Here is a 26,091-nt window from a genome sequence, read left to right on the forward strand (position 1 = left end):
GTGACCCCAAAATAAACAACTCTCAATTTTGTAGTTGCTCTAACATATGTTGTTGTAATATACTTACAAATTTTTCATAACACAAGTCCTAGACCCAGACCAGGCTAGATTTACAGAAGTTTCAAGCCTGAATTATATAAATCTTTTTACTTATCCAAATTGTATTAATCTTTTAGTATCTCGTTTAAAACAATCTATATTTTGTGGTCTTTCTAAACAACTTCAAGACATGTTACTATTACTTACAATTCTTGCATTTCTCACTTTCACATATTTGGTAATAGCCATGGCTCTTCCTAAAAGTGTTTCCCATAATGGGGAGTAGAGTTTGTAGGAAGGTAGAGTTGGATTCTACTGAATCCCACAGGCTAAGGAGAAGCCCACAGGCTAAGAAGTTATTGAAAGTACATATATAGGGGCACATGGGTGGCTCAGTGGGTTAAAGCCTCTGCCTTCAGCTCAGGTCATGATCCCAGGGTCCTGGGATCCAGCCCCACAGCGGGCTCTCTGTTCAGCGGGGAGCCTGCTTCCTCCCCTCTCTCTCTCTGCCTGCCTCTCTGCCTACTTGTGATCTCTGTCTGTCAAATAAATAAATAAAATCTTTAAAAAAAAAAAAAAAAAGATGGGCACCTGGGTGGCTCAGTGGGTTAAGCCGCTGCCTTCGGCTCAGGTCATGATCTCAGGGTCCTGGGATCGAGTCCCGCATTGGGCTCTCTGCTCAGCAGGGAGCCTGCTTCTCTCTCTCTCTCTCTCTGCCTGCCTCTCCATCTACTTGTGATCTCTCTCTGTTAAATAAATAAAATCTTAAAAAAAAAAAAAAGAAAGAAAGTATATAGATAATTGAATTAGGCAGGTGTAATTTTGAGCAAAAAAAAAAAAAAAAGGATGGCATTAGAGTGAGAGCCACTGAGTGTGCACCATGGTCCTGAATCCTGATACTGATTGTCAATGTGATCTTGAGCAAAAGATATTTCTTCTCCAAGCCTCAGTTATGTCATCTATAAAATGGCGATAAAAATACCTTCTGACATTATTGCTGTGACATTTCAATGAGATAACAGTTAATGCCAAACACACACATGGTCTTTAAAAACCAGTTCCTTCCATATAGGGTTGAGTCTTATGTGCCCTTCTAATCAAGATAGTGAGAACATTACTGGAGTGGGTATGATCTCTATCTGTTTGCAACTCTGCTGAATCTGAAATTCAATGCTTTGTGACAAAGCTTTCTGCCGCTTTTCCTTTTCAAATGTTACATTTATTTCTGTTCCCAATGAAGATGCATTTATAATCTTGGGACAAAACAGTATTCCATTGTAAGAATACTTAGTTGATACGTAGTGCATGATAAAATAGGTAGTTGCTATAAATTCCTGAGGGCAGGAGACTTTTTCTTTTGTCTCCAGAGATTATAGTGTTTATTATTTTGCATTTACCATTCACCCCAACATAAAATGCTGCACACTGCAGAATTCAACAATTATTTGTTCAATAGATTATTAAGAAATCAGTCAGTTCATGAGTTAAAAATATTATTTCTTAATAATCAAGATTTTTCCCACCACTTATATCAAGAACTATAGAACTGCTATATTCAGATTCCATATTCAAAAGGCAGTGAAGAAATATTAAAGGCAAGCTTTAGAGATCAGTGATTATTAAAATGATCTCTGGAGTTCAGATACCATAACTCAAATCCTGACTCCATTGATTACTATGTTTATGATCACTGTATGTTATATAACTTCTCTATGACTTTGTTTTCTCATTTCTAAATTGAAGAAAATAATATTGTCACCTCACACTATGAAAATATACATGAAATATTTAACCCCACATCTGCCATCTAGTAAGAGTTCAGTAAATATTAACCCATTTGTTAGTACTAATAGTTGTTGTAGTATTCATTATTGCTATTGGATAAGTAGCTGAATCTCTTATTTCATACTCTGCGGTAGTAGTTTCTGTCCCAGTTATTTCAAACGATCAGCTTACCCTAGTTTATCTGGGTATTCTGCCGTAAATCTGAATCTCAAAATATTTGACATCATAGTTCTGTAAATTTGTCTTCTTCTATCCCTTGTTACTGACGTAACTGTTATCCTAGGATATCAGATGTCAAGCTACATTTTCTTAGACCCTCTGATTTCGGTTGCAGCTGAGAAGACAGATTCATGTGGAGGTGATCCACTTTCTTGTTCAGGGTGCATCCCTCAGGTGACCAGGGCTTGTTTTTGCTTATAACCCTCAGTCTTCTTTTACGCTGAAAAGCACGGAAGGAGTCACTGTGCGTACATGTGTGTATATCTCAAAAGAGAGGTAGTCTAGAGAGAGAGGAGTTTCTGGCCTTTCGATTGGATGACTCCTGGAGGTATTCTGTTTACATGTCCAGAAATCCCAGTAGAATCAAGCCATGTTCCTCACAGTGTCCACTTTGATCAGGCCCCTATATTTACACTGGTTCTGGTGATCAACAGGTGCATAAATTATGTATACATGGGTCTTTGATTGATCCTCTGCTTAAGGAAAATGCAAGTAAGAATGAATAATGTTCAAGATTTAAAACACGAACACTCTGATTTGTTTTCTTCTCTCTGCTCTCTACAACTATGGTCTAATAAAAACCTCTTAGCTATCCCTCTATGATTCCTTATATTCCTTTTCTGTGCTTAAAATCATTTCAGTTTGACAATAAGTACTACATAAGGAATGAAAAAAGAAAGATAAAAGAAATATGATCTTTACCCTAGACGTGCAAAACCACCTGGTAGGCAACTTCATCTTTTTGTTGTCTTAGGGTCAGGGAAGAATGAGGTAGAGTGTAATATTCTTCAAAATAATTATTTTATTTATTTATGCTTCTTTTCCTCTAGGAAGAGTATGCATCTTTGTTACACTGACATCACACTTAGTAACGTGTCTGTAATGTTCTTTGGTTGAAGAAATATAAGCAACAGTTATTTTTGTTTGAATGAGAATATCCTGGTTTCTCTCTCCTTTTCCCCTTCTATGAGATTGGAAATGTCCCATCAGCCTGTTGGGTTCTAGATTAAAGAAGCTATGAGGCAAAGTTGACCAATTATTGTTGACCAATAGCAGACATATCAAAGAGATAGAGATACTTGTTAAGAAACAAATACAAACGTCTGTGAAGGAAGGGTAAAAGCCTGAACCAAAACGATTACAGTTGTGGAGAAAGATAAAATGATGATGATGATTTTTAGTTGTATTTAAGAAATAAAGCTGACAGAACTTGCTAATTCCTTGAATACAGGTATACGGATGACAATGCTCGAGTCTCTGGCCCGTATTAGATCATATTTCAATTTGTCACTTCCTTGTGATGAATTTTCCTATGTCTTTCTGTTTCTTTCTTGCCAATAGAGTAATCTTCCAGTTGCACAATTTTGATTATGTTATTCCTTTTCTAAACAGTCTCCAAGACTCCCCATTGCTAAAGAATTAAGTTCTATTTCCTTAGCCTTAATTGTCTGCCATAATTCTTTTTAAGATTTATTTCCTGCTTTTCCGGCAATTCTTTCCTTAAAGAAACTCAACTAGTTTTACTGTTCTTTCCACAAAAGTGATTTTTGAGTTTCTAATTAAATGCCTTGTTCCAGTCATTGTTTTCACGTCAGCACTAGCTTATTTCTAGTTACTTTAAATTTTTTTATTGCCTTATTTTAGTCAGGACAGACTATGTGGTAACATATGAGCTTAAATATCTCAATGGCTTACAAATAAATGCTTTATTAACCTCATGACTACATGTTCATCCCAGGGTAGCTGAGACTCCAATGTTCTCTTATTTAATAGCCCGGGGTGATGGAAAAGCTTCTGTATGAAAAGGGTACAAACTTACATTTGTTCCTCAGTATTCTGCTTGAACACAATAATGTTCTTCTAGCCATATTCTGAAGCAAGTCACACAACCAAGTCTAGAAAGGAGAAGTACATCCCTCCTCTGAGGTGAAACAGCAAAAATCTACTTGAAAACATAGGAATATGTTACCAGATCATACCTTTAAATTTATTCCAAATCCCATCGATTTCATTAATCTGATCTCGTCCATGCATCTTCAAATGTTATTTCTTTTTCAACTTTTGCCGACAATTACTGATTATTTAGCTTCTCTTATCATGCCCTCAGCAGGGGTCAACAGAGTTTTCTTAGAGGGACACAGCAAAGTTTCAGCTTCACGTCAGAGGTCCCTGTGGCAAGTATTCAGCTCTACCGTCGTGGTGCAAAAGTAATCATAGGAAATATGGGAAAAACGGGTGAAACTGTGCTCCAATAACAGTTTATTTTCAAAAGCAGGTGCTAGTCTGTCACAGTACTTTGTAGTTGCTTTCCTTAGAGCAGTGACTCTCAAACTTTGGGTATGCATTGCGATCATCTATCTGAAGGGATGTTAAAACAGATTTTTGGATGCCACTTTTAGTGCTTCCAATTCAATAGGACTAGTGAAGGGATTGAGAATTTGCCTTTTCAATAAGTTCCCACGTAAAGCTCTTGCTAATGATCTGGAAATCACTTAATTTGACTACAGAACAAAGACAATGTTCTCTGTTTCGGTGACTTGTTATTTGTGATCCACAAATGAATTCAGATAAATGAATACATGTGATTATAAAATTAAGAAATAAAAACTGTTTATAATTATCATTTTGTTAGCACAGTCCTTTCTTCACAAAAGCTAGGGGTCCACAGTTAACTAGAGAATGTCCTGAATAAAATTTTACTGGCTACATGAATGAGTTACAATAAAGTTAGCTTTCACCTTTTTATAGCAACACAGCATACAGTGCTGTAAATATTACACTTTTCCATGGGTCCTTCACATGATGGACAGGTAACAAAATTGTTTTGTTTGTATAGTCTCCCCAAGCTATTTCAACCTGTCATGACACACAAAGCTTGGCTACACCAAATTCATCAACCCATTTATATTACTTCAGTGGAACAAAAAGATTTCAGAAAGACACATTAATTTTATTCTTATTCAACAGTGACATTGAAAAGACATTCTTATTTGTGCAGTTGTTTGAGCTACCAAGCCCGCTTGTAGTTACACATATTTTTAAAACTGCGGAGATTCTGTGCTCTTGAGATTTTTATATACTTAGATCAAATGATTATCCCCAATATTGCTGCATTCTTGACGTATGAATGACAAAGTGACTTAGATTCTTGGAGCGAAAATAAATGATTCCCAGGAACTTGTGTAAGCAAATTTCAGCAACTCAGTACTTCAACAGTGAAATTGTTGGAGGAGGTCAATCAGAGGGTGTGACCTTGGGTTGACACTCAAGCCAGACCCACGCAATCAGAGGCTCCTAACGGACTCCCTGTGGTTGGAATGTGCATTAGGTGCACTGTTCCTATATGAGGAGCCACTTCAAGGACTTGAGAGAGTCATGTGCTACTGAGAGCATCTGCACTACATACATGACTGAACCCCACCAAGAGCTCCACGTAAGATTTTAAGATTCTAGAGAACAGGTGCCAAGATCGACTAGTCTTGTGGCGACCTAAGGCAAGCCTGGTATGTAAGTTCCCTTGCTTATTAAAATGCCACCTATCAATCTGGAGCAGCCCAACTCTTTCTTTGGTCTCTCCTTGCCCTCAGTGTGTAGGGCGAATAACGAATTTCACCCACAGGAACTCCTGAGGTTGTGAATCAACAGAAATTAACAAAGATCACCATGCTTTGGACAAAGCATGCATGTGGTTTTAGAATTTGGAAAGAGGTAATAGTACTGTTTCCATTATAAGATTTTTAAAATCATTGGAATATTCTCTACAGTTGCAAGCAATCACTAATAGATTCCTTAAGAGAAATTATTGTTAATTACAAAAATCTTACAAATATATAAACAGGCAAAATGAAAGAAACTAGCCTACCCTATAGCCTGAACACATTTTAGTTCCTTATAAATCTGGACCATGTTCAGTGGGCAGAGAAACAGGTAAATGGATTCGTGGAAATTTCTTGGCTAAGGCCACCCACCAACTAGTGGCTGATTCTTGTTCAGACAGCGTTTAGAGAAAGACACAACAACATCCAGTTGAAATGGACTTTATTTTCCCGTTCTACAGGATAAAAGAAACACGCTGCTGAGTGGCGTGAGAACCGGGACCCAAGCCTTTGCCTCCCCGTTCTCTGCCTTTTCAAGTCCTCAAGCCTTTAAATAGCCAAGCTCCAGGTGCAAAGCAACCCAGGTGCTCTCGGTTTCCCTGTGCCCACGCTTCCCGCTCTAAGCAGCTCCTTTAACGAGTGTCCTGAGAGCTATGCAGCCTTCGCGTTCATTCACAGCATTGGACGATGAACGCTAGGGGGGAAAAAGAACAAACAAGATACATTTCAGATACAGGATTCAATTACTTTTCACAACTCGGCGATGTGTCAAAGGCACGCTGTGTTTTGTTTTGAGGGCGGGGAGATGACTGGGAGGGAATCCTGGGCCCCCATTGGCTGGCCGCTCGCCGCTGCAGTTGAGCTCCAGCCGCTCCGCGAGCATCATTGATCTGAAGGGTAAACGTGGAGGGAGCCACAGAGAGGGGTCCAGGCGTTTCTGAGCAGAGAGGCAGACCTCTTCCAGGAAGAAAGTGCTGTCTGCTGGCTGCCCGGCTTGGAGCATCTTCTGTGAACGAAAGGGGACAACATGCAAGGCAGTTTGTTGCTACAGTGATTTAGAAGGAAAAAAGAGAGAGACACAGAGAAAAGGAGAGAGGGAGAGAGACAAGGGTCTCACCTTCGGTTCAAGGCTGGGTTGTTGCATCCCGCCGCTGCTGTTTCTGCTTCTGCTCCTGCAGCTGCCGGTTCTGCCATCAGGTAATGCCTCCCCCCCAACCACCACCACCTTTTTCTTCCTTCCCCTTTAATTGGGATTGCACCGTGTGTGATCGCTTCAGGATATACGCACAGAAATTCATACATGATTAATAAAGTGTTGCCTAGCGTAGTCAGAAGCTGAACGAGGCTGCACACTGATCTGGCATCTGAATTAGGAACTGGTGCGTGGTTTTGCTTTGGGAAACTTCAGTAAGTTCCAAACAAGTCTCCAGTCTTCAGATCCAAAGGTTACATTGAAAGGGGGAGTGAAAGGAATGTTTTAACCACTTATGTACCTTACTTAGCATGGCTGAATTTTCAAACAAAAATAATTAGGTATGGTAGGTGTTCAACTGGTTATTTTAGAAATGGCTTTATTGATCTATATTTATGACAAAATAATGCTTGAGTTTCAAAAATCTTCTGTAAATACCCATCTCCACTGCTTTTTGTTAAAATACAGGAACATGCCTACATCCTTCTCCACTGGTATTTATTAAGGTGTGTGTATTTAAAAACTTCATTATTCACTAAAGAAAACTATAGACCAATTTAAATGCTTTAATAGCTAGTCTCTCCTGTACAGCTGAGTTTCCTACCTCAAAAGTAATTTGAGACAAGTGGAAGAGATGCAGACTACCAGATCTGCTGTGGGTTATATAATATGTATTTTTAAAATATCTTAAAGGTATTAATCACTTGGTGGTATGTTGAAAAAATGAGACATATGTGTAATATAGGACATACCAGCGAATCTTTTTTTCAGAGACCTTTGGCATTTTATAAATATTTTCTCCCCTTTAAACATCATTCTTTCTACATGGAAATCACAGTGGCTTCAGAACCTCTGTGGTTGGGAGTGCTTGATGTCTCATAGACATATTTCTCTGTACTCTCTGGAGTGAGAACTGACATACTTTTGGGTGATTCTGTGGCCATTTCATGATTCCAGTTTCTCATCAGGTATTTTGAAACTCATTCACAGACTGCTCAGCTGGAAAATTGCCTTACAGAGTGGGGGACGGGAATTAAAACGAGAAGGTTCTGAAAATGTGTTTACAGCTTTCAATTACCCCGATACAGGACCAAAACATGAAAATCCAACCATGCCAAGCAGGTTATCAGTTAGTTTGGTCTTTTCAGCATTCTTGATTGGCTTTCAGGTTTATAAAATGCAGATGCACAGCTATCCAGAAATATTGAACCTCCTTATTCAGTGGCATCATTTACTCATTAAGTTATCCTAAGCAATTTGAGAAACACTTTAATTTATAGGTCTTCACTATTGTTTCTAGGAAGGAAATGAACTGAACAGGTTTTTCTTACAAAGATTTGCATGATTCCAGCAGAAGGTCTCTTCCGAATTGAAAGGCATATGGTTACTCTTCCCAAGCCATGAGCAGTTGATTGACAAATTGTTTCAGAATGCTCAAGAGCTCAGCCACACACAAAATAGAAGGTTCCAGTTAACTAATTTAACTAACCTGTACTTTACCTGGTTCAGTGATGAGATCTAGGGATAGTTCCTCTACCGGCTATAGAAACTACTGTAGCAAAATCAGGTCTCACGTTAACTTGGAACTCCAATTCCAGAATATGTTTTCTCCTTTATTAATAACTCTCACTTCAAAGGCTAACTTACTAGTTTAACCGTGGAGTAGCTTAGCACCTTCCAATAAAAAAAAAAAAAGAACATATGTTATTTTCTGTTGTGTTCAGCAAATATCCTGTTCAGCAAATATCCAGTTTCTGGATTCTTAACTTCTACTGCTGTGTACCATTTTCAAGCAGTAGGGGGTAGTTTTCAAGCCAAGAATGCTTTTTTTTTTTTTCCCCTACTGGACCTGATTCCTTCCAGTGGTCTGCTTAGTGATGTGATCATTTTAGATAATTCTCACAAAAAGAGAGAGCTGAATTATAATGGGAAGGAACCGTCATTTGTTTTACATGTGGGATAATACATAGCAAGTTCTTATCACAGCAAAAACAGTGCTTAGCTTATAGAAAAAAAAATCCTACTAATGCTTCACATGACACACTTATATCTCAGTATGACTGCATCCTTTAAGGATGGAGCAAAAACTCATCTCCTTAGGTAGATGATATTTTGGATCTGGTATTTTTACAGAACATATTTCATGTAATAGACTGTGATATTGATTGAAATCAATCTTTTCCCATTTTGTGGTTAATAAGAATATCTGTCACTCTTACCTCTTAGAATGTATTGTGATGAACATCAGCTCACTCTTGCTGATGAAATAGTACTGCAAATAGTCTGCTGAAACTGTACTTACATAAAATGTGAAATATTACTGTGTTTTCACACCTATGCCATTTAGATGTCATATCATTAAATCTGCCTAACAGTTGTGATAGAAAGATGCATACAGTGATGGTTCTCTTCAGAAGTGAGCCATGTTTTCATGTAAAAATATCATATCTAAGGTCTGTGTGATAAAATGACTTAAGTAGACTGTTATTAATGTCTTCATACATCCAAAGGAAAAGTGTGATCACAGATGTCTAATTTAAGGTAAGAAATCATTTCTTTAGTCTCTTAACAAAGTTCTTTTAAAATTATGTCCTGTATTACCATGTCAGTGTTACCACATCAAAACATAGTATTTTATGTCAATTCATGATTTCTATATTTATATAAATATTGATATTTATAATATATTTTACATTAAGCTGTAGGTAGAAATTATTATATCTTGTTTAACAAATACTGTTTTATTGTTATGAATTGGTTCAATTTATATCAAGAAAAATCAAATAAATAAGGAATGGAGATTTATGATTTTACCAGGAACTTTCCTTTCACTTTACTAATACATGATAATTGAGCAATTCATACTCTTAGAGCTTTTAAAAGCATTTTAACTTTTGGCTTTAAGGTAATTGAATTTTTTCCTGAATTATTATGCTAAAAGGGTGATATATCATTACAAAACGTTAAAAGGAGAGTGCGTATGGGCACACACATGTGTGCATGTATTTATTTGTGATTGTGAATAATTCCACCTGTGTTGAATATCAATAGTGGTTACTCAAAGTTATTTTTAAGCATCACATGCTGAGATGACTAATAATATGCAGTAAGTAACATTTTTAGAAAAGACTGAGAGAAAATTATGACTACTGTAAAACTGAATAACAGATGAACTTCACATAGTGTTATTCTGCTTTTTGTGTGATCCTGGTTAATGTTCTAAGAATTCACTTATTCAATTATTGATTATCACTTAATTTAATAAGCATTTGCTAAACTATTGGAAATAAGCCCTATATATTTACTATTTTTGTAAATTTAGCTTTATTCAGGTTTGTATCACTTTATTATATTATAGCTCATGTTTTTAAGGGATAAATTAAATCTTCAGTATGTTTCAGTTATTTTTTTCACTAAAAGGTTATGATTTTCTTACATAGCCCTTACTCTGTGAAAAGCATCTAAGTCACTACTCTTATAGGGATGTGCTATTTGAACAATAAAATTCTTCTTAAAATATGTATTCTCGTGCATATAGGTATGAAGATTCTGGTGAGAGAAGGTGAGGTACCAATTTGTGCACAGATACCCAATAGAAAAAGACAGGACTCACGTTTCAAGTCCTAAATCTACATGTTCGGATAGCTGAATGATGCATACTTAGTTCCAAGTACCAAAGAAGTAAACATTAGGGCTTAGAACTTATCCACAAAGTAGGATGCTAGTTATAAGCATGTTTGATTATGCCAGAAATATACTAGGTACTTAGTAAGTTCTGTCACTTCTATTAGCTAGAAAATTATTATAATATGCAAAAAATGTTTTTCTCCATGTAAAGATGAGAGTCTTGATTCATTATCTGCATGATGATGGGGGAAAATCAAAACTTGGGAGTCAGACAGTGGTATGAATCCAGATTTTAAGAATTATTCTGTGGGTACTTTGGGGTATGTTACTTAGCTTTTTGATCCTTGGTTTCTTCTCTTGATTTAGTATAATATTACCATATAGACAAACACTCACTAATAGGTCTTTCTCTTCTGAAATTTACATGACTATAGCACTAGATTTGTAGAGACTAACTACAACCAGAGATGCCTCCTCTCAGATGAAATCATGGAGTGGCTAGTATTTGTTATACGTTGTAATTTATTTGTCATGTTGGGATAGAAGTGGTCCTCAGGTCACTTATTTGAAAATAATCCCACTTACTGGCAAGAATGCTTTTAATGAATAAGCATGGATGTTTCTGGTAGTTTAAATGTTCAGTGAAGTTTCAGTTGTGATGAAACTGTTACCACCATATTTCAAGAGGTTTAAAAGTCAAGCAAAGAGGAGAATAGGAGATCACTAAATAGAAAGAATGGAGTCAAGGGAAGTTTATGGGATTATAATTTTTTTATAGAGATTTGAGCCTGTGAATAGATGAGATTGAAATCATTAGACAAAAGAACATGAATGATGAATCAACATCTTAGAGTGTTAGAGGAGGTCATCAGAAGGCTGTGACCTCCTGTTGATGCTTGAGCTGGACCCTGGCAATCAGAGGCTCCTTATCTTCTCCCCAGTCTTTGGAATGTGATTTCTGCCCACCATTCTCACACTATGGGCTGTTTCAAGGGAATAAATTTGAGAAAGTAAGGTGTTACTGAAACCACTGGACTGAACATGTGACTGAATCCCATTAAGTCCAATGTATAAACTTTGAAGATTCTGGCAGGAAGATGTGGAGATCAGCTCATCTTGTGGGCATCCACAACAAGTCTCGTACATAGGTTCCTTTACTTGTTAAATCTGCCACCTACCAATCTGTCTGTCTTTGCCCGCCATGTTTAGGAATTTCAAACCTTACCTGGAAAGGTCCTGAGTTTTTGAAACAATTGAGAGAAGATTACAATTTAAAATATCCAGGACATAGGTAGAAGACACAATTAGAAGATATCATTAATTTTAATAATGCAAGTAAAATAGTATCCAAAAGCCAAATATCAAATAATTTCAGCTGACATTTCAACATTTATTAAAATAATATCTTAAATGTTATAAAGAATTGTTAGGAAATAACCTAAATGTGGTATTAATTAATTTATCTAAAGTAATACTTTTAAATTGACTCAGAAGAGATCCGATCCAGATACTTGATAAGTGTCGGGAAGTAGAGGGAATTAACATTAAAAGACTGCTCACTGAAATAAATGGTATGGTGTATTTAAAAGTATTTCTGAGGAGACAAAATAGGAATACTTGAAGTAACAAGGAAATAACATTTTATCCAAAGGAAATGTCCTCCTACAACTTTGTGAGTCAATATTTATTTACACGAAGGGCAGCCATTACTCCAAGGGATGTGATTTCAGGCCAATTTAAAAGCAAGATTGTACTGAAACTCTACTCTTCTTTAATTACTAGCAGTAAGATTGTGAGTGAAAAGTAAAAAAATAAGCTCTTGGCAAGGTTTTATGTTATATTTTTACTTAGGCAAGAATGGGAAGCCAAGAATACTTTTCTGAAATTCAAGTTTCTCACAGCAAGACAGCTCATTATCTGAATCAATATCTGGTATTTGTACTAAACTCCTATTAGAAGGTCACCACTGTAAGATCCTTACATAGAAGGAAGTGCAGTATTGGAATTGTCACTGTTGCAACCAGAATTAGAGTGGTGTCAAGTACTTGAGTTTATAGCATAATCTCATATATACTAAATATAAACAATATAAATTTTAATTGCAGTTTTAAAAAGACAGTTATTCTATAATACATTCTAATCTCAGTATTTCACATGCTTATTTAACAAGGAATTATATATACCTATCATTCAATAACACCTCTGATGAGGAGAATAGTGTTGTAAATGAAAATATATGACACATAATCTGTCCTAGCTCAGAAGCTTACACATACCTCCAAACAGTAATATTGTCATGTAGGTATTACTTTTGAAAAACAAAAATGTCAGGTATATGCAACATATACAATTATACCACAGGACCATCAGCCCATCCCATAGATTTTGGGCTATACTATAAACTGGAATCATTTTGGAGGGAAATTTGGCAGCATCCATCAAAATTCAATACCTAGCAGTTTTAATGGTTGCATTATCTTCTGCAGAAATATTTTCATGTGCTTGTCATTGTCTTCTGATTTTATTCTTTCCCACTGACTGCTTTTTCTCATTCTCTCTGGGTTCTCTTTCTTCTGACCCATAAATAGAAGCTATCAGGCTATCCCCAGAACCCGGCCTAGGCCCTGTTCACCTCTCTAGAACTTACTCTAGAAACCAGTAGTATAGGTTTTAATGCCATCTGAATGCCTCTTTCCAAATCTGTCATTGTCTCCAATCTTTGTGCTGAGCATCAGACCCTAATATCCAAATGCCTACTCAGTATTTATACTCGCTTGTCTGATTAGGTTGCCTGGGCTGTTGGAACCAAGTATCAGAGAGTGGGTAGCTTAAGCAACAGAAACTTCTTTTCTTATGATTCAGGAGGCTGGAAGTCTGAGACTAAGTGCTGACTGATTGGATACTTGGTGAGAGCTTTCTTTCTTACCTGTAGATGGCTTTCTTTTTACTGTGCCCTCATGTGACTTCTTGGTGCTCCTGCAGAGAGAGCTTGGGAGCAAGCTGTGGTGTTCTCTCTTCTTACTAGGGCACTGATCTTTACAAGGACTTCACCCTTATGACCTCATCTAACCCTACCTACTTCCCAATGGCCCCACCTCCAAATACCCTTATGTTGGAAGTTAGCAATTTAATGTATGTGACACCACCCCCCGCCCCCTAGGGAAATTCATGCAGTCCATAGCAACATCTAACAATCATGTTAACAATAACTTGTAAAAGCAAGCTGTTAATTTCTGCCCCTTCTCAGCACAACCTAAATATATTCATTTTCCTAATCTGCTGCATCTCAGTAAATTATGTAATGATTCATTTAATTTCTTAAGAATTTAGGATCAATTCTCTGGCCCTGGTTTTTCTCTCTTCTCCCCACAATCAGTACCAAATAAAATCTACTGGGTTCCTGGTCTTACTGTGTTAGTACATCTTTAATCCAGTCACTTCGACCTCTACCAGTTACCTGCAATCCTTCAATCCAACCACTATTGTCCCAATTTCCAAACAGGTCTTTCAGCTTCTTCTCTTTTTTTTTTTTTTTTTTTTAAGATTTTTATTTAATTATCTGACAGAGATCACAAGTAGGCAGAGAGGCAGGCAGAGAGAGAGGGGAGGAAGCAGGTTCCCTGCTGAGCAGAGAGCCCAATGTGGGGCCTGATCCCAGGACCCTGAGACCATGACCTGAGCTGAAGGCAGAGGCTTTAACCTACTGAGCTACCCAGGTACCCCTCAGCTTCTACTTTTATACCCTACCCCAATTCATTGCACAGTAGCCAGGTGTAAACCCTTCAAAATCACTATCAAAATACTTCTCATGGTTTAAAGACAATATCTGGCTTAACCATTTCATTTTATTTCTCATTCTGCTGAGTTCATTGCTGCCACAGGGACTTTGCAGTCACCCAGTTTATGCTTTCCTTTACACAGATCTTAGTTTAAATATCCATACTTCAGAACTACTTTCCCTAATCACTGTCTGTAGATAGCATTTCCTTCCCCAGAAGAAATATTTTCACCTTTATCCACATTTAATTTTCTTTAAATAGGACCTGCTTCAGCTTACATGGTATTGCAGTATATTGTCTGTCTTCCCAAATAAAATGCAGACCACATGAGGGAAGTCATATAATAGTTCCTGGCACTTAGGAGCCTTCCGTAAGTGTTTCGGTGAATGACTAAATTAAATGAGAGAATGGATATGGGCACATAAATTTACTCAAACATACACATGCAAAAAAAATGGAGTTTGAATGATTTACATGATGATATGTTAAGTGTTAATCTTCAGGGAGGGGAGTGAGACATCCTTGTGAATTATGTGACTTTCTGTAATAATATATTCATGCATACAACTTGGCCTGCAAATATAATAATCACTAACTAGTCATGCCATTTGTGTTAGTATTAAATACTAAAAGAGTGTTCTGTAAAGATTATTAAGGGAATAAAGAATATAATTTGAGTGTCAACCTACCAAAAAAAAAAAAATGGTTTTAAAGTCAAGACAGGATAATTTGAACAAGTACTAGTTATCTTTTCAACTCAAGATTCAATACTATGTCACTATGTATAATGTCCCTGATTCCCCATGGTATCCACAATTAAAATAAACCTCCCAGCATACACTTAAAAGGGGGAAAAAGGCCTTTAAAGATTTGTCTTAATTGGCTCTGAGATTCAGGTTTGTTATCTGGAGAGAACAGAGGAGAATCAGTATTAACACCTGGACTCGTGTCTATGCAAAGTCCAGAGCTCCTAAAGTAACAATTAAATGGCTTAATCTTAAAACCCTCCAAGGTTTAATTCAGTAGCTCTCTTCAGAAGGGCATTGCTAATTCTTCCTGAATTGCTGCTGCTTCTAACTGCACTGCCTTAATTTGAACAGTATTCAAAATTCCATTCTCCCTAATGGAGTTAATTGCATTATGAAAGTCGGTTTAGAGTGGAAACTTATTTCCTCTTGTGGAGTATCTCTTTACAGAGTCCTTTCTTTTCCTTTCAGCCTGACACATATCCACATTTATGCAGGATAATCTCACAAATGCAGTGGCCCTGTTCAAACCAAGTTTCAAAGAATATTCTTAAAATATTTATATACATACCAACGCATGTTAGCTATCTGAAGTGCCTATAATTTTGTACATGCTCTGATCTAATAGACTCTAAGTCCTTGGAACATTAACAAATCTCTGAGCTTTTAAACAGGCTTTGACCTCTTCATTTAGAGGGCTACTTCAATAAACGGAGGCTCAGTTAGGTTAATGATGGATCATGGAGCTGTTTGATTTGCAGTGAGCTAAGTTGCCCATTATCCCCTAACATTCATGTGGGTCATGTCATCACAACCAAATAATGAGTCAGGCCCCTTCTCTTGTTTCTGTAGATTTCCAAGTCATTACAGAAAATCTTAGCGTGCAAGTCCATGAAGCTTTATGCCTTGTAACTACAGTTGAATTATTTTTGCCAAGACTATGAAATTCCAGCTAAGGGTCAATTTCCTCATGAAAGTGTCAGCTGCATATTCAAGAGTTCATTTGGGTATCCTGAACAGAAAGGCAGACATTGTCTTTGTTTTTCCCTACCCTTCTTTAACCATCCCTAAAATTGTCTTCACATTTACCATTTTTCTTTGCTTCTTTGTGCATATATGCACAGGCATGCAAAAAAGACATACATAGAGACACGATTGGGACATTGAATCAGTCTTTACCTTAAAAAAAAAGTTACATCAATTATAAATGTCATATCAAGGAGCCAAAGATCTGTTTTATAATGCTACCCATGGTGATTACTTTCTTTATATGTCTGTTTTCTGTTATTTCATCACAGTCTCTTTAGAGGCATGTGTCCGTGCTAAGAAATCTTGAAAGTTAAGGAAAATTCACTGGAAATACATTTTAAGTGCTTTTCAAAGTATTTTTGTGATGGCCTCACATCGTATGTTTATCACACTGTATGCATGTGTGCACACAGACACAAATGTTAAAAGCAACTTCTTCGGTAACATCTCTAAAGCTAGCTAAATGTTTCTGATAGAAGGCAATAAACCCTTTGGCATTAATCCTTCCTAAAAATGAAATACTTCTACGCTATAGAGAAAGCTATATGAAATATGAATGACAGGAGAAAAACAACTTCATTTATTCTTGCTCTGTGATTTACAGCATAGAGATGACAACCATGGGGGAGGTGAAGAATGGCGAATTCTTCTGTGTTTGATGCTAATTTTACAGCACTACAGAGAAAGAGAGCATTGTGCCATACTCTGGATCTCTAAGTGAATTTATTTAAAGATGGTCCATTAGTTCATGTCACCATGGAGAACTAGTAAATTATGAGTGTTTTTACAAATAGACTTGGGAAATCTTCCCCAGTTTTGTGGATTCACGGAACTACCCTGAAAAATTATGATATTCTGCTTCCCAGTCACAAAGCTATGACTAATAACTTTAACACAGAGTCAAGATATTTTCATGAATGGTTACTTAACCAATTTTTGTAAATGCATTTACTCTTCCATTTTTTAATGCCAAGGAAAGTTTTAAACTCCATGAACGGAAGAGGATAATTTCAGGCTGAAGAGGTAGAGCCAAAATTCTCTTTGTGAAAACAAACAAACAAACAAATCTACCTGCCTTTCTCTGATAGAACTTAAAGAAATGTAAGAACATTACAAAATGTATGAAGACATTTTTTTCTCTTACTTTGCCTTTGGCTTATTACTCTTTATTTAAAACGCATTTTAGAAAACTGCATCAAAAGATTTTATCAGGACAGGAATCAGTTTGAGTATGTTTTACGACTAATTACAGAAATATCAAGACTTTTCATAGTCTTGCCCCATCATTTATTTCTTGAAATATATTCAAACTTATCTTGTCCCATACTAAAAAATCTAGGTAGTTTGACACTTCCAGTTTTATTTTGAGATTCCATTTATAGTCTTGAGATGACCACTCATCTTGTAACTTAACACTCTTAGGGATGTCTTATTTCTGACTTACCATGTCCCTTCGGCCTGTGAAGGCAATGGATCATTGGTTAATACTTGATTCCAGGTTATACACTTGACCTGAGCTGGTCCCTAACTGTTCTCATCTTCCATAAAGGTCAGTGGCATTGCAGGACTCCCTTATGAAAAGCTCTCCTGGGATGACGTGTCCTTTACGTGACAGCCTTGCATTGAATCCCATGGCCTTCCTCTTGAGCTCTACAATCCATCTTCTTTGACATTCATAGAATTTGCAGGACATTTATTTCTCTGATGTTGCATACAGCTTTTTCTTAGCTATCTAAATATATATAATAATTTTAGCCATCTGCAATTTAATACTTTTGAGATGACTTATTTAACATCTATCTCAGGTGATACGTTTACATTTTAAAAGAAGCCATCTGAAGATAATGCCTAATCCAAGTAATGACTTACAAGAATTTGGGATTCCATTAGAATTCTATGGATGCTATTTTGAGGACTTGGGTATTTTTTCTTTCTTTTTACTTTTCAAAAATAACCTGTTTGATGATTTCATCAGTTGTCATCTAATATATTTTGTCTCCTAGATGGATTTTTATTTTTCTAGTGTAAGTATATTTTGATATATCATTATAAGTGTAATTCATGAGACCATGGGTGGCTCTGTTGATTAAGCATCTGCCTTCAGCTCAGGTCATGATCCCAAGGTCCTGAGATTGAGCCCTGCATCAGGCTCCCCACTCAGTGGGGAGTCTGTTTTCTCCCTTTCCCTCTGTGTGCTCCCTAGCTCTCTCTCAAATAAGTAAATAAATAAATATTAAAAAATAAGTAGTGCATATCCATGTGGAAGAGAAATCAGTTATTGCTGAGTGTGTTAAATTGAACGCTTCCTGCTCACTTGCTCTTTCACTTCCCAGAGATAACTGCTCACACCAGCATTTCCTATCTACTCTTCCAGAAACTTTCTGCCATGAATATAAAGAAGACTATTCTGTCTTTATTTAATGATTATTTGACCCAGTTAATTTCTCTATCCTTAACAGCATCTTAAACTAGACTTCTCAGATGCCCACACACTTTTAGTCTTGTCTTTTACCTCCTGAACCATCACTTCTTAGTTTTATTTGCTGGTTTCTTCTCTTCTTCCCTTAATACAGAGGCAACTTTCATTTTCTCCTGTCTATCTACACCCACACACACAGTGATCTAATCCAAGTTCATAGTTTTAAACACCATATGTTGACAACTCCCAGATATATAGCTACAGCTCAGATCTCCCAAAATCTAATCTCCTCTACCCAACTGCTATGTTGGCATATGATGTACTTGGATACCTAATAAACATCTCAAATTCACATGTCCAAAATGAACTCTTGGTCTTCACTCACAAATATATTCTATTCTAAGATTTTACCATATCTATTGATAAACTCCATGCTTTCATTCAAGCTAAAATTTCTCAAACTCTCTTACATCTATTTCTTTCGCATTGCTTATCTCATCTGCCAGGAAATCCTCTCTACTTCTAAAACATATGGAGAATCTTACCAATTCTCAGCAGCTTCACTGTTGTCACCATGATTCCAGTAGGAAAAATTGCTTACCTGAATACTGCAAGAGCCTCCTAACTCATCTTGCTTCTAGCCCTCCAAAGATCAGCCTCAACGGCAAGACCCATCCTTTGAAAATGCATTAGATTGTATTACCGCTGTCCTCCAAATCAACTGATGGCTCCCCATTTACCTCCAGAGGAAACACCAAGGACTTTTGTGATCTGCTCTGCCTCGTGTTATTTCTGATCCATTCTTCCTACATTCTTTCCCTCGCTCATTCAGCTCACACAACTCTTCTCTGGGCTTTTCCTGAAACTGAACAAGCTAGCTCCCACCTTTGTAACCATTTCCTCTAACTAGAATTTTGTTTAACAGATGCCTACTTGACTAGCTGCCTTAAAGTGTCTTCAAGTTACCCCTTCTGTATGGGGTCTTTTCCTACTACTCTGTTTAATAGTAGTGCAAATTGCACAAAACCCTCAGTATCACCTGTGTTAGCCTCTTACCTTATTTTTTGTGTGTGTCATGATGATTATTATTAGGTCTCAGCGTCCTCGAGGATTCATTGTTTGGTAAAGGCCATACTTTCTGATTCGTGGACAGTGGCCTCGCTGTCCTCACATTGTGGAAGGGAGAGAGCGCTCTCTGGGGTCTTCGTTATGAAGGCGCTAATCCCATTCGTGATGCCTCCACGCTCACTACCACCCTCCACTTCCCAAAGGCCCTACCTCCTAATACTATCACATAGAGACTTAGGGTTTCTATATAGGAATATTGAAGGATCCCACATTTGTTCTATATAGCATTGTCTTTAATGAAGGTGTTGTTACTGTTCTTTCAACACTGATAAACTGTTGAATCAGTGTATTAATTAGGTTTCAGTCAGGAAGGCAGAGCTGGCTCTAAACTTCATGAGAACAAGAGATTAATGTTTAGCATGAATTTACACAATAGATGGTGTGCTGGGGAACAGACAGTCTGGAAGGGGAGTACTGAAGCTCAGAGAGAAGTAGCCTCTATCCATTCTGACTGGAGCATTGGTAGAGGCAGATCAGTCACAGCTGGCAAGGAAATCTTGGGATCCCAGCAGGGGGGCTCCTGAGGTGGTAGCTCCTGATGGGGTGCTCCTGCAGAGTTCTGTAAGAAGCTGTAATCTCAGTTGAACAACTGCCTGTGTGGGTCTGTGGTCATGTTATTTCTGAAAACAGGAGTTGGTTGTCCTGAAGTTGCTGTGCATCCTTGTGGCCAGGCATTAAGAGTAACAGCTAATGGAGGACTAACGCGTGACAAGGTCTGGCCAGACCCACTTGTTCATCTCTGGGTTTGTTCCCCAAATATCTGCCCACAGTGGTCTTTGAGAATAAGAGATGTTTCTTCACCTCTGTCTTCTAAATTGTGCTTCTAGTTGGTTCTCCAGAGAAGGGGACAGTGTGAAAACTATTCCCAGCTCCACTAAGCTGACAGAACCCAACATAGCAAGTAATCCCTTATCACGTTGGCATCCAGACATACCTCCTTAAACTTTGTTTAGCTCCCACATACAGGAGTTAGGAAAATTGGGCTTCTACATAATCCTGATAATCCTGTGGTTCAACCTCTAAGTGCAGTTTCCATGAAAGTGATATTTTAATGTTTAGTAGCATTTATTTCATTAGTCTGTTCCTCCTCTGGTATAGTACATATTAATAATGAAATGTCCAACACTATGATTTATCCAGAAGGTACATGGAAAAAATGTGATCTTTCATTTCTCTCTTCATAACAATAAATATATTTTAACATGACTAAAATGGCAGTGACCTACTGGTATTCTCATTTATACTTAGGGATAATGCATCATGTTTATCTGACATATGGCAGCAGGCTGAAAGGCCTAACAATATTCCTGAAATCTCAAAATTTTATCATCGCATTTTTGGAATTCTTTGATATTGAAGCTGATGTTCTGGGGCTTTATTATTTTTCATTTCAGTTTCTCATTTAATAAACACTTATTTCATGATCTAATATATGCCAGACCCTGTTCTAAGCGGTGTATCTATAGCTATGGAAACAATAAAATCCAGTTTACATAGGACTTTATACAATAGTCTTCTTTATTATTCTTTACAATATTTTTCCTTTACACAATATTTTTCCTAACCCACATATTCCATTTAATGATGACTCCAGTGGAGCTAAAGAAGTTCAGATAAGGAACTTAAAAAAATTAGCTGAATCAATTTTTCATGATTACTCAAGATCCTGAAGTTCTCACGAAAGCAGTGGGGACAGTGATAGTGACCATTGTGGGCTAATTTCATCAGTTATTTGGCTACTTGTAGTTTCTAGAACTTCCTGTAATAGAATTGTGGCAGTTTTTTTGCAGAGAAACAAAATGCTTATTTACTGTGTTTGAATAATCACCGGGCCTTAAAATGAATTCCCATCATTCATTTTTGTTAGTTCACATTGCTTTAACATCTTCTTAAATTGAAATACAATTGACATATGACCTTGTATTAGTTTTAGGAGTACACTATAGAAATTTGATATATGTATATTTTTAACTGAAAAAATAAAACTGCAAATTATTTTACCGACAAAAGATGGGCTTATTTGGGAATAGCAGAGATTGTAATCTGGGACGAGCAGTCAGTCTATGGCAAAACCATAGGGAAGTGCAACAAACAAAAGAGGGTAACACTTCTTTATGGAGAAGGAGCAGGAAGTTAGGAGGGGTTGTTTTGAACAAAAGTCCATTGGAAAGAATCAGAAGAGTTCAAGGTGATAACATTTTCTCATTGGCTGAGTTGGAGGGGTGGTCCATTTCCTAGAAAATGCATTGTACATATACACTGTGGGGGTGTATATGTACACCTGCGTGTGCTTATACACACTGTGGGCTTATAATTGATGAGTCTTTCCTGTTGAGGATTCTTCTGTTGGCTCTGTAATTGACAGTTCTTGTAATTGACGTCAAGTGGGAGAGCTCCCCACTTAGTATCCCATTCTAGCATCCTCAGACCACTTTAATGGGGTTTACCTTTATTTTCACAATATATTGCAAAATGATTACCATATTAAGTTTAGTTAGCATATATCACCATACATACTTATAATTTTTTATGTGTTTGATGAGAACCTTTTAAGATTTACTCTCAGCAACTATTATAATACAATACTGTATTGTTAACTATAGTCACCATGCTGTATGTCACATCCTCAGGTCTTATTAATTTAATTTTATTTTTTTAAATTTTTTTATTTTTTATAAAAGGTCTTATTAATTTTATAAGTGGAAGTTTGTACCTTTTAACCACCTTCACCCATTTTGTCCACCTGGTCACTCATTTGCCTCCGGTAACCACTGTTCTATATCTGTGAGTTCATTTTTGTTTATTGTTTTAAGACTCCACATATAAGACACATTATACACCATTTGTCTTTTTCTGTCTGAGTTATTTCACTTAGCATAATGCCCTCAAGTTCTGTCTATGTTGCCACAAATGGCAGGATTTCGTTCTGTTTTTACAGCTGGCTAATACTCCATACGTGTATTTATAGCACATTTTGATTATCCGTTCATGAGCAGGTGGACACTTAGGTTACTTCATGTTTTGGCTGTTGTAAAAATGCTACAGTGAACATGGGGTGCATATACCTTTTGAGTTTGTGTTTCCACTTTCTTCAGATAAATACCTAGAAGTGGAATTGCTGGATCTTATGGTAGTTCCGTGTTTAACTTTTCAAGGAACTTCCACACTGTTTTCCATAGTGGCTGTACAAATTTGTATTCCAGCCAAAAATACACAAGAGCTTCCTTTTCTCTGCATCCTTGCCAGCACTAGTTATTTCTTGTTTTTCGTTTGTTTGTTTGTTTGTTTTGTTTTTGTTTTTGTTTTTTGTTTTTGTTTTTGTTTGTTTGTTTGTTTGTTTGTTTTGAATACTAACCATTCTGACTGGTGTGAGGTGTGGTATCTCATTGTGGTTTTGGTTTGTATTTCCCTCATCTGGCGTTTCTCTGTCTACCTCATGCAATGGTTCCTGTGTAGATTAGGCATCTTTTCCTAGTCTGATTCTTCTTGTTATGTTTGAAATTTCTGTTACACAAAGAACTATGTATACAACCTCTTCTGAAGGAAAGAATCACCTAATTTCTTTTGCAAACATTGCTACAGTTAACAAATAACTCACTCCTCCCCACTTCCTAGCTTTCTAGCTCCCCGCCCACCCCACTTCCTAGCAACAAAGGAAGATTGTAGTTTCAACAACATTGACATTAGCTGGCCTCTGACTTAGTTTACCAAATGGAATTTGACTCACAGGGACAATTACTTCCTTATGGGAAAAGTTAATTGCTTGGTTTTTGCTCTCTAGTTTTTCTTCAGCTGTCATCTCAACTACGAATTAGGGAAGCATAAGCTTATTTAGAAGTGAACTGATAGACATTGCATTGAGAAGGCTGCCCTGCAGCATTGCCCACATCCACAGTTGACTTTGTATGAGTGAGAAATAGAGTTAAGGAAGGTAAGATGAATGGCTTGTTAGTGAAAATCCTATAGCAAGTGCAAATACAATCCCTTTGACAGAAATAGATACGGTGAAACAATGCCATTGAAAATTCTTGCATTTGCAAACAGATAATGACAACTGAAGAATGATCACTGAATAAACCCATTTCCTTACTAGTAAGATAATTCTTCTTGATCTAATTCTTGTTCTTCTCAGACATTCTAGTTTTCAATAATTTATAAATCTATTAATGATTAGGTTGTTTTCCATTTTCAGAATATTTTCCCCATTCAAGAACTAAAAGATATAACAGGCCTAAAAATTTTGGTCCTGAAAAAGCAAAAATTAAATATGTGTGAATAGAACATGGGTAAGAATAGTAATAAGATGATAATTAGAAACACATTGAGTGTTCCTCTAAAATAGTTGTGCATTTTAGCACAGCACTAACAAATTCTTGCAGGAAAAATCTTCAAAATCCCTTCTCAGTGCGGTATTTTGCTAAATAAAAATGCAAATTTTATTACAAGATTATGCGGCTTTATTTTATGAGCACATTCGGTGCTTTTTCATTTGTTGAAGTACTAAGCTTTTATTACATAGTGACTTTCCTTCGTCCCTTTTCCTTCCCTCCTTCCTTCCTACTTTCCTTTCTGCTCCTCTTTCCTCCCTCCTTTCCTTCCTTCTTCCAGATTTTCTTTTGAAATAAGTATTCAAAACCCTCCAGTGTCAGGATTCACTTTTTTTCCTAACAAATATTTGTCCTATCATAAATTGTCATCCCTGTTTAACTTGGTTCCTGAAGACACCTCTCCATACAGTGAATAATACTATATTTTAGGGATTTGGATGCCTTAATCTCTTATTTAAAACCCTATCTAGTTTTTAAATTTTCCCTTAAAGTGTTTGTTCCCATGTATCTCCATTCTTTCAGCATACTTCTTACTCACCTTTGTGGATCTATTGTGCAATTTGACTCGCATAGTAACTTCTTACCCTGTGTCTTAACCCTTTTCTTATATAATTGGCCTTTTTATTTATTGAGCACTTACTATTTTCCAGTCACTCATTCTACACTGAAAATAAATGATGAATAAGATGAACATATGTCATCTGTCATAACTCCCTTTTCTTCCCTTCCCTAGTATATGGTCAATGTCTCATTCTTTGTGGAAGTACCGCATAAACATGTGGTCATTTAAGACACCTGCTAGTAAAATCTGATATGACACATAGTTGAAAATAATTGTAATTTATTACCATGTCCCTAAAATATCAATAACAAATTAATTGGCTTTTAGGAGATCTGATCTACTGAGTATGTAAATTCTATAAAATGAATATAACGTTCAGTCAGGGCCATGTTGGACTTTTTCTAGAATTTGAGCTGAAAGGGAGTAAGCTTTTAAACTGCACCTATTTTAAAATTATAGTAAAAGAGTACATCATTTTTGTAATGGATGTGCTCATTAAAATTAACATACTTTAATTACTGCATACCTGGGAGAGCTGTACTTGGAAACATTTTTGTTAGTGTTGAGGTCAAATTAATTAAGTACTTGAATTTTCTCAGTAAGTAGCTTGTCATTCTTTCTTGTCTTCTCTATAATTATTATAAATTAGTTACTTTGTTTCTCCATTGTGCTCTCTGAAAGTCACCACTCTGGCTTTCAAACCAAAAAGCCAGAAAAAAAAAACACGTAACTGTGTTTGCCTCTTCCCTAGCTGGCACAGCTGAAATCGTATTGATGGTGACCACTCTGTCCCAAAACAGGAGGATTCATTAATGAATGAAGAATTTTGTAATTATAAAGTGCAGTCGACACTGCAAAAATATTTTGCGTTAGGTAGCGGAAGGTCGAGGATTATTAACTACAACACCTGATAGTCATGCTGCCCAGCATATCTCGTGGGAAAACAGTTGAGTGCAGACTTAATGGAGGGTCATGTCCTTTGGTTCAAAACAAAACTAAAGAGGATGATTACATGGTTTATATGGAATAATTGTATTTAGTGCAAGTTTATTTCTTAATGGCTTTACCTAATTTATAAAAATAATCATGTATTATAGCACTGACTACTTGATCAATGAAAAAGTGATTTTGCAAAAGTGACAATGGAATTTGGGTACATTGTAATGTGTCTTGATTTAATCAAATGACCATAGAAACATTGTACATCCCAAATACTTGGCAGTTAAATGTCCCTTAAAGAGTAAATTATTCCCACAGAGTATTTAAAATATTGAAAAGTTTTGAATAAATTAAATCAGGGATACTGTGATCTACACGTCCTATGTTTTCTTTCTTTTTTTTTATGTATTTTTTTATTTTTATTTTTTTTTAAAGATTTTTTTTATTTATTTGACAGAGAGAGAGGGAGAGATCACAAGTAGGCAGAGAGGCAGGCAGAGAGAGAGGGGAGGAAGCAGGCTCCCTGCTGAGCAGAGAGCCTGATGTGAGGCTCGATCCCAGGACCCTGAGACCATGACCTGAGCTAAAGGCAGAGGCTTAACCCACTGAGCCACTCAGGTGCCCCTACACTTCCTATGTTTTTTAAACTAATAATATTTTCACATCTGTACCAACTCTGTCTTTGCAAGTTCTTGATGATTAA

At 36.7% G+C, this 26,091-nt stretch overlaps 1 protein-coding gene across 2 annotated transcripts in view; it reads left to right on the forward strand.

Annotated features, from left to right (window-relative positions):
- The first annotated feature begins 6,638 nt into the window (after positions 1-6,638).
- The window catches only part of CDH12 (cadherin 12), a 996,732-nt gene continuing 977,279 nt past the window's right edge, over positions 6,639-26,091 (forward strand). For both annotated transcript variants that reach the window (XM_032337714.1, XM_032337713.1), the window contains exon 1: positions 6,639-6,836. The gene's annotated coding sequence lies outside the window, so the exon portion shown is untranslated. The remainder of the gene's footprint in view (positions 6,837-26,091) is intronic.

This window comes from Mustela erminea, chromosome 3 (genome assembly GCF_009829155.1).
Source record: "Mustela erminea isolate mMusErm1 chromosome 3, mMusErm1.Pri, whole genome shotgun sequence".
In the NCBI taxonomy this organism is placed as follows: Eukaryota; Metazoa; Chordata; class Mammalia; order Carnivora; family Mustelidae; genus Mustela; species Mustela erminea.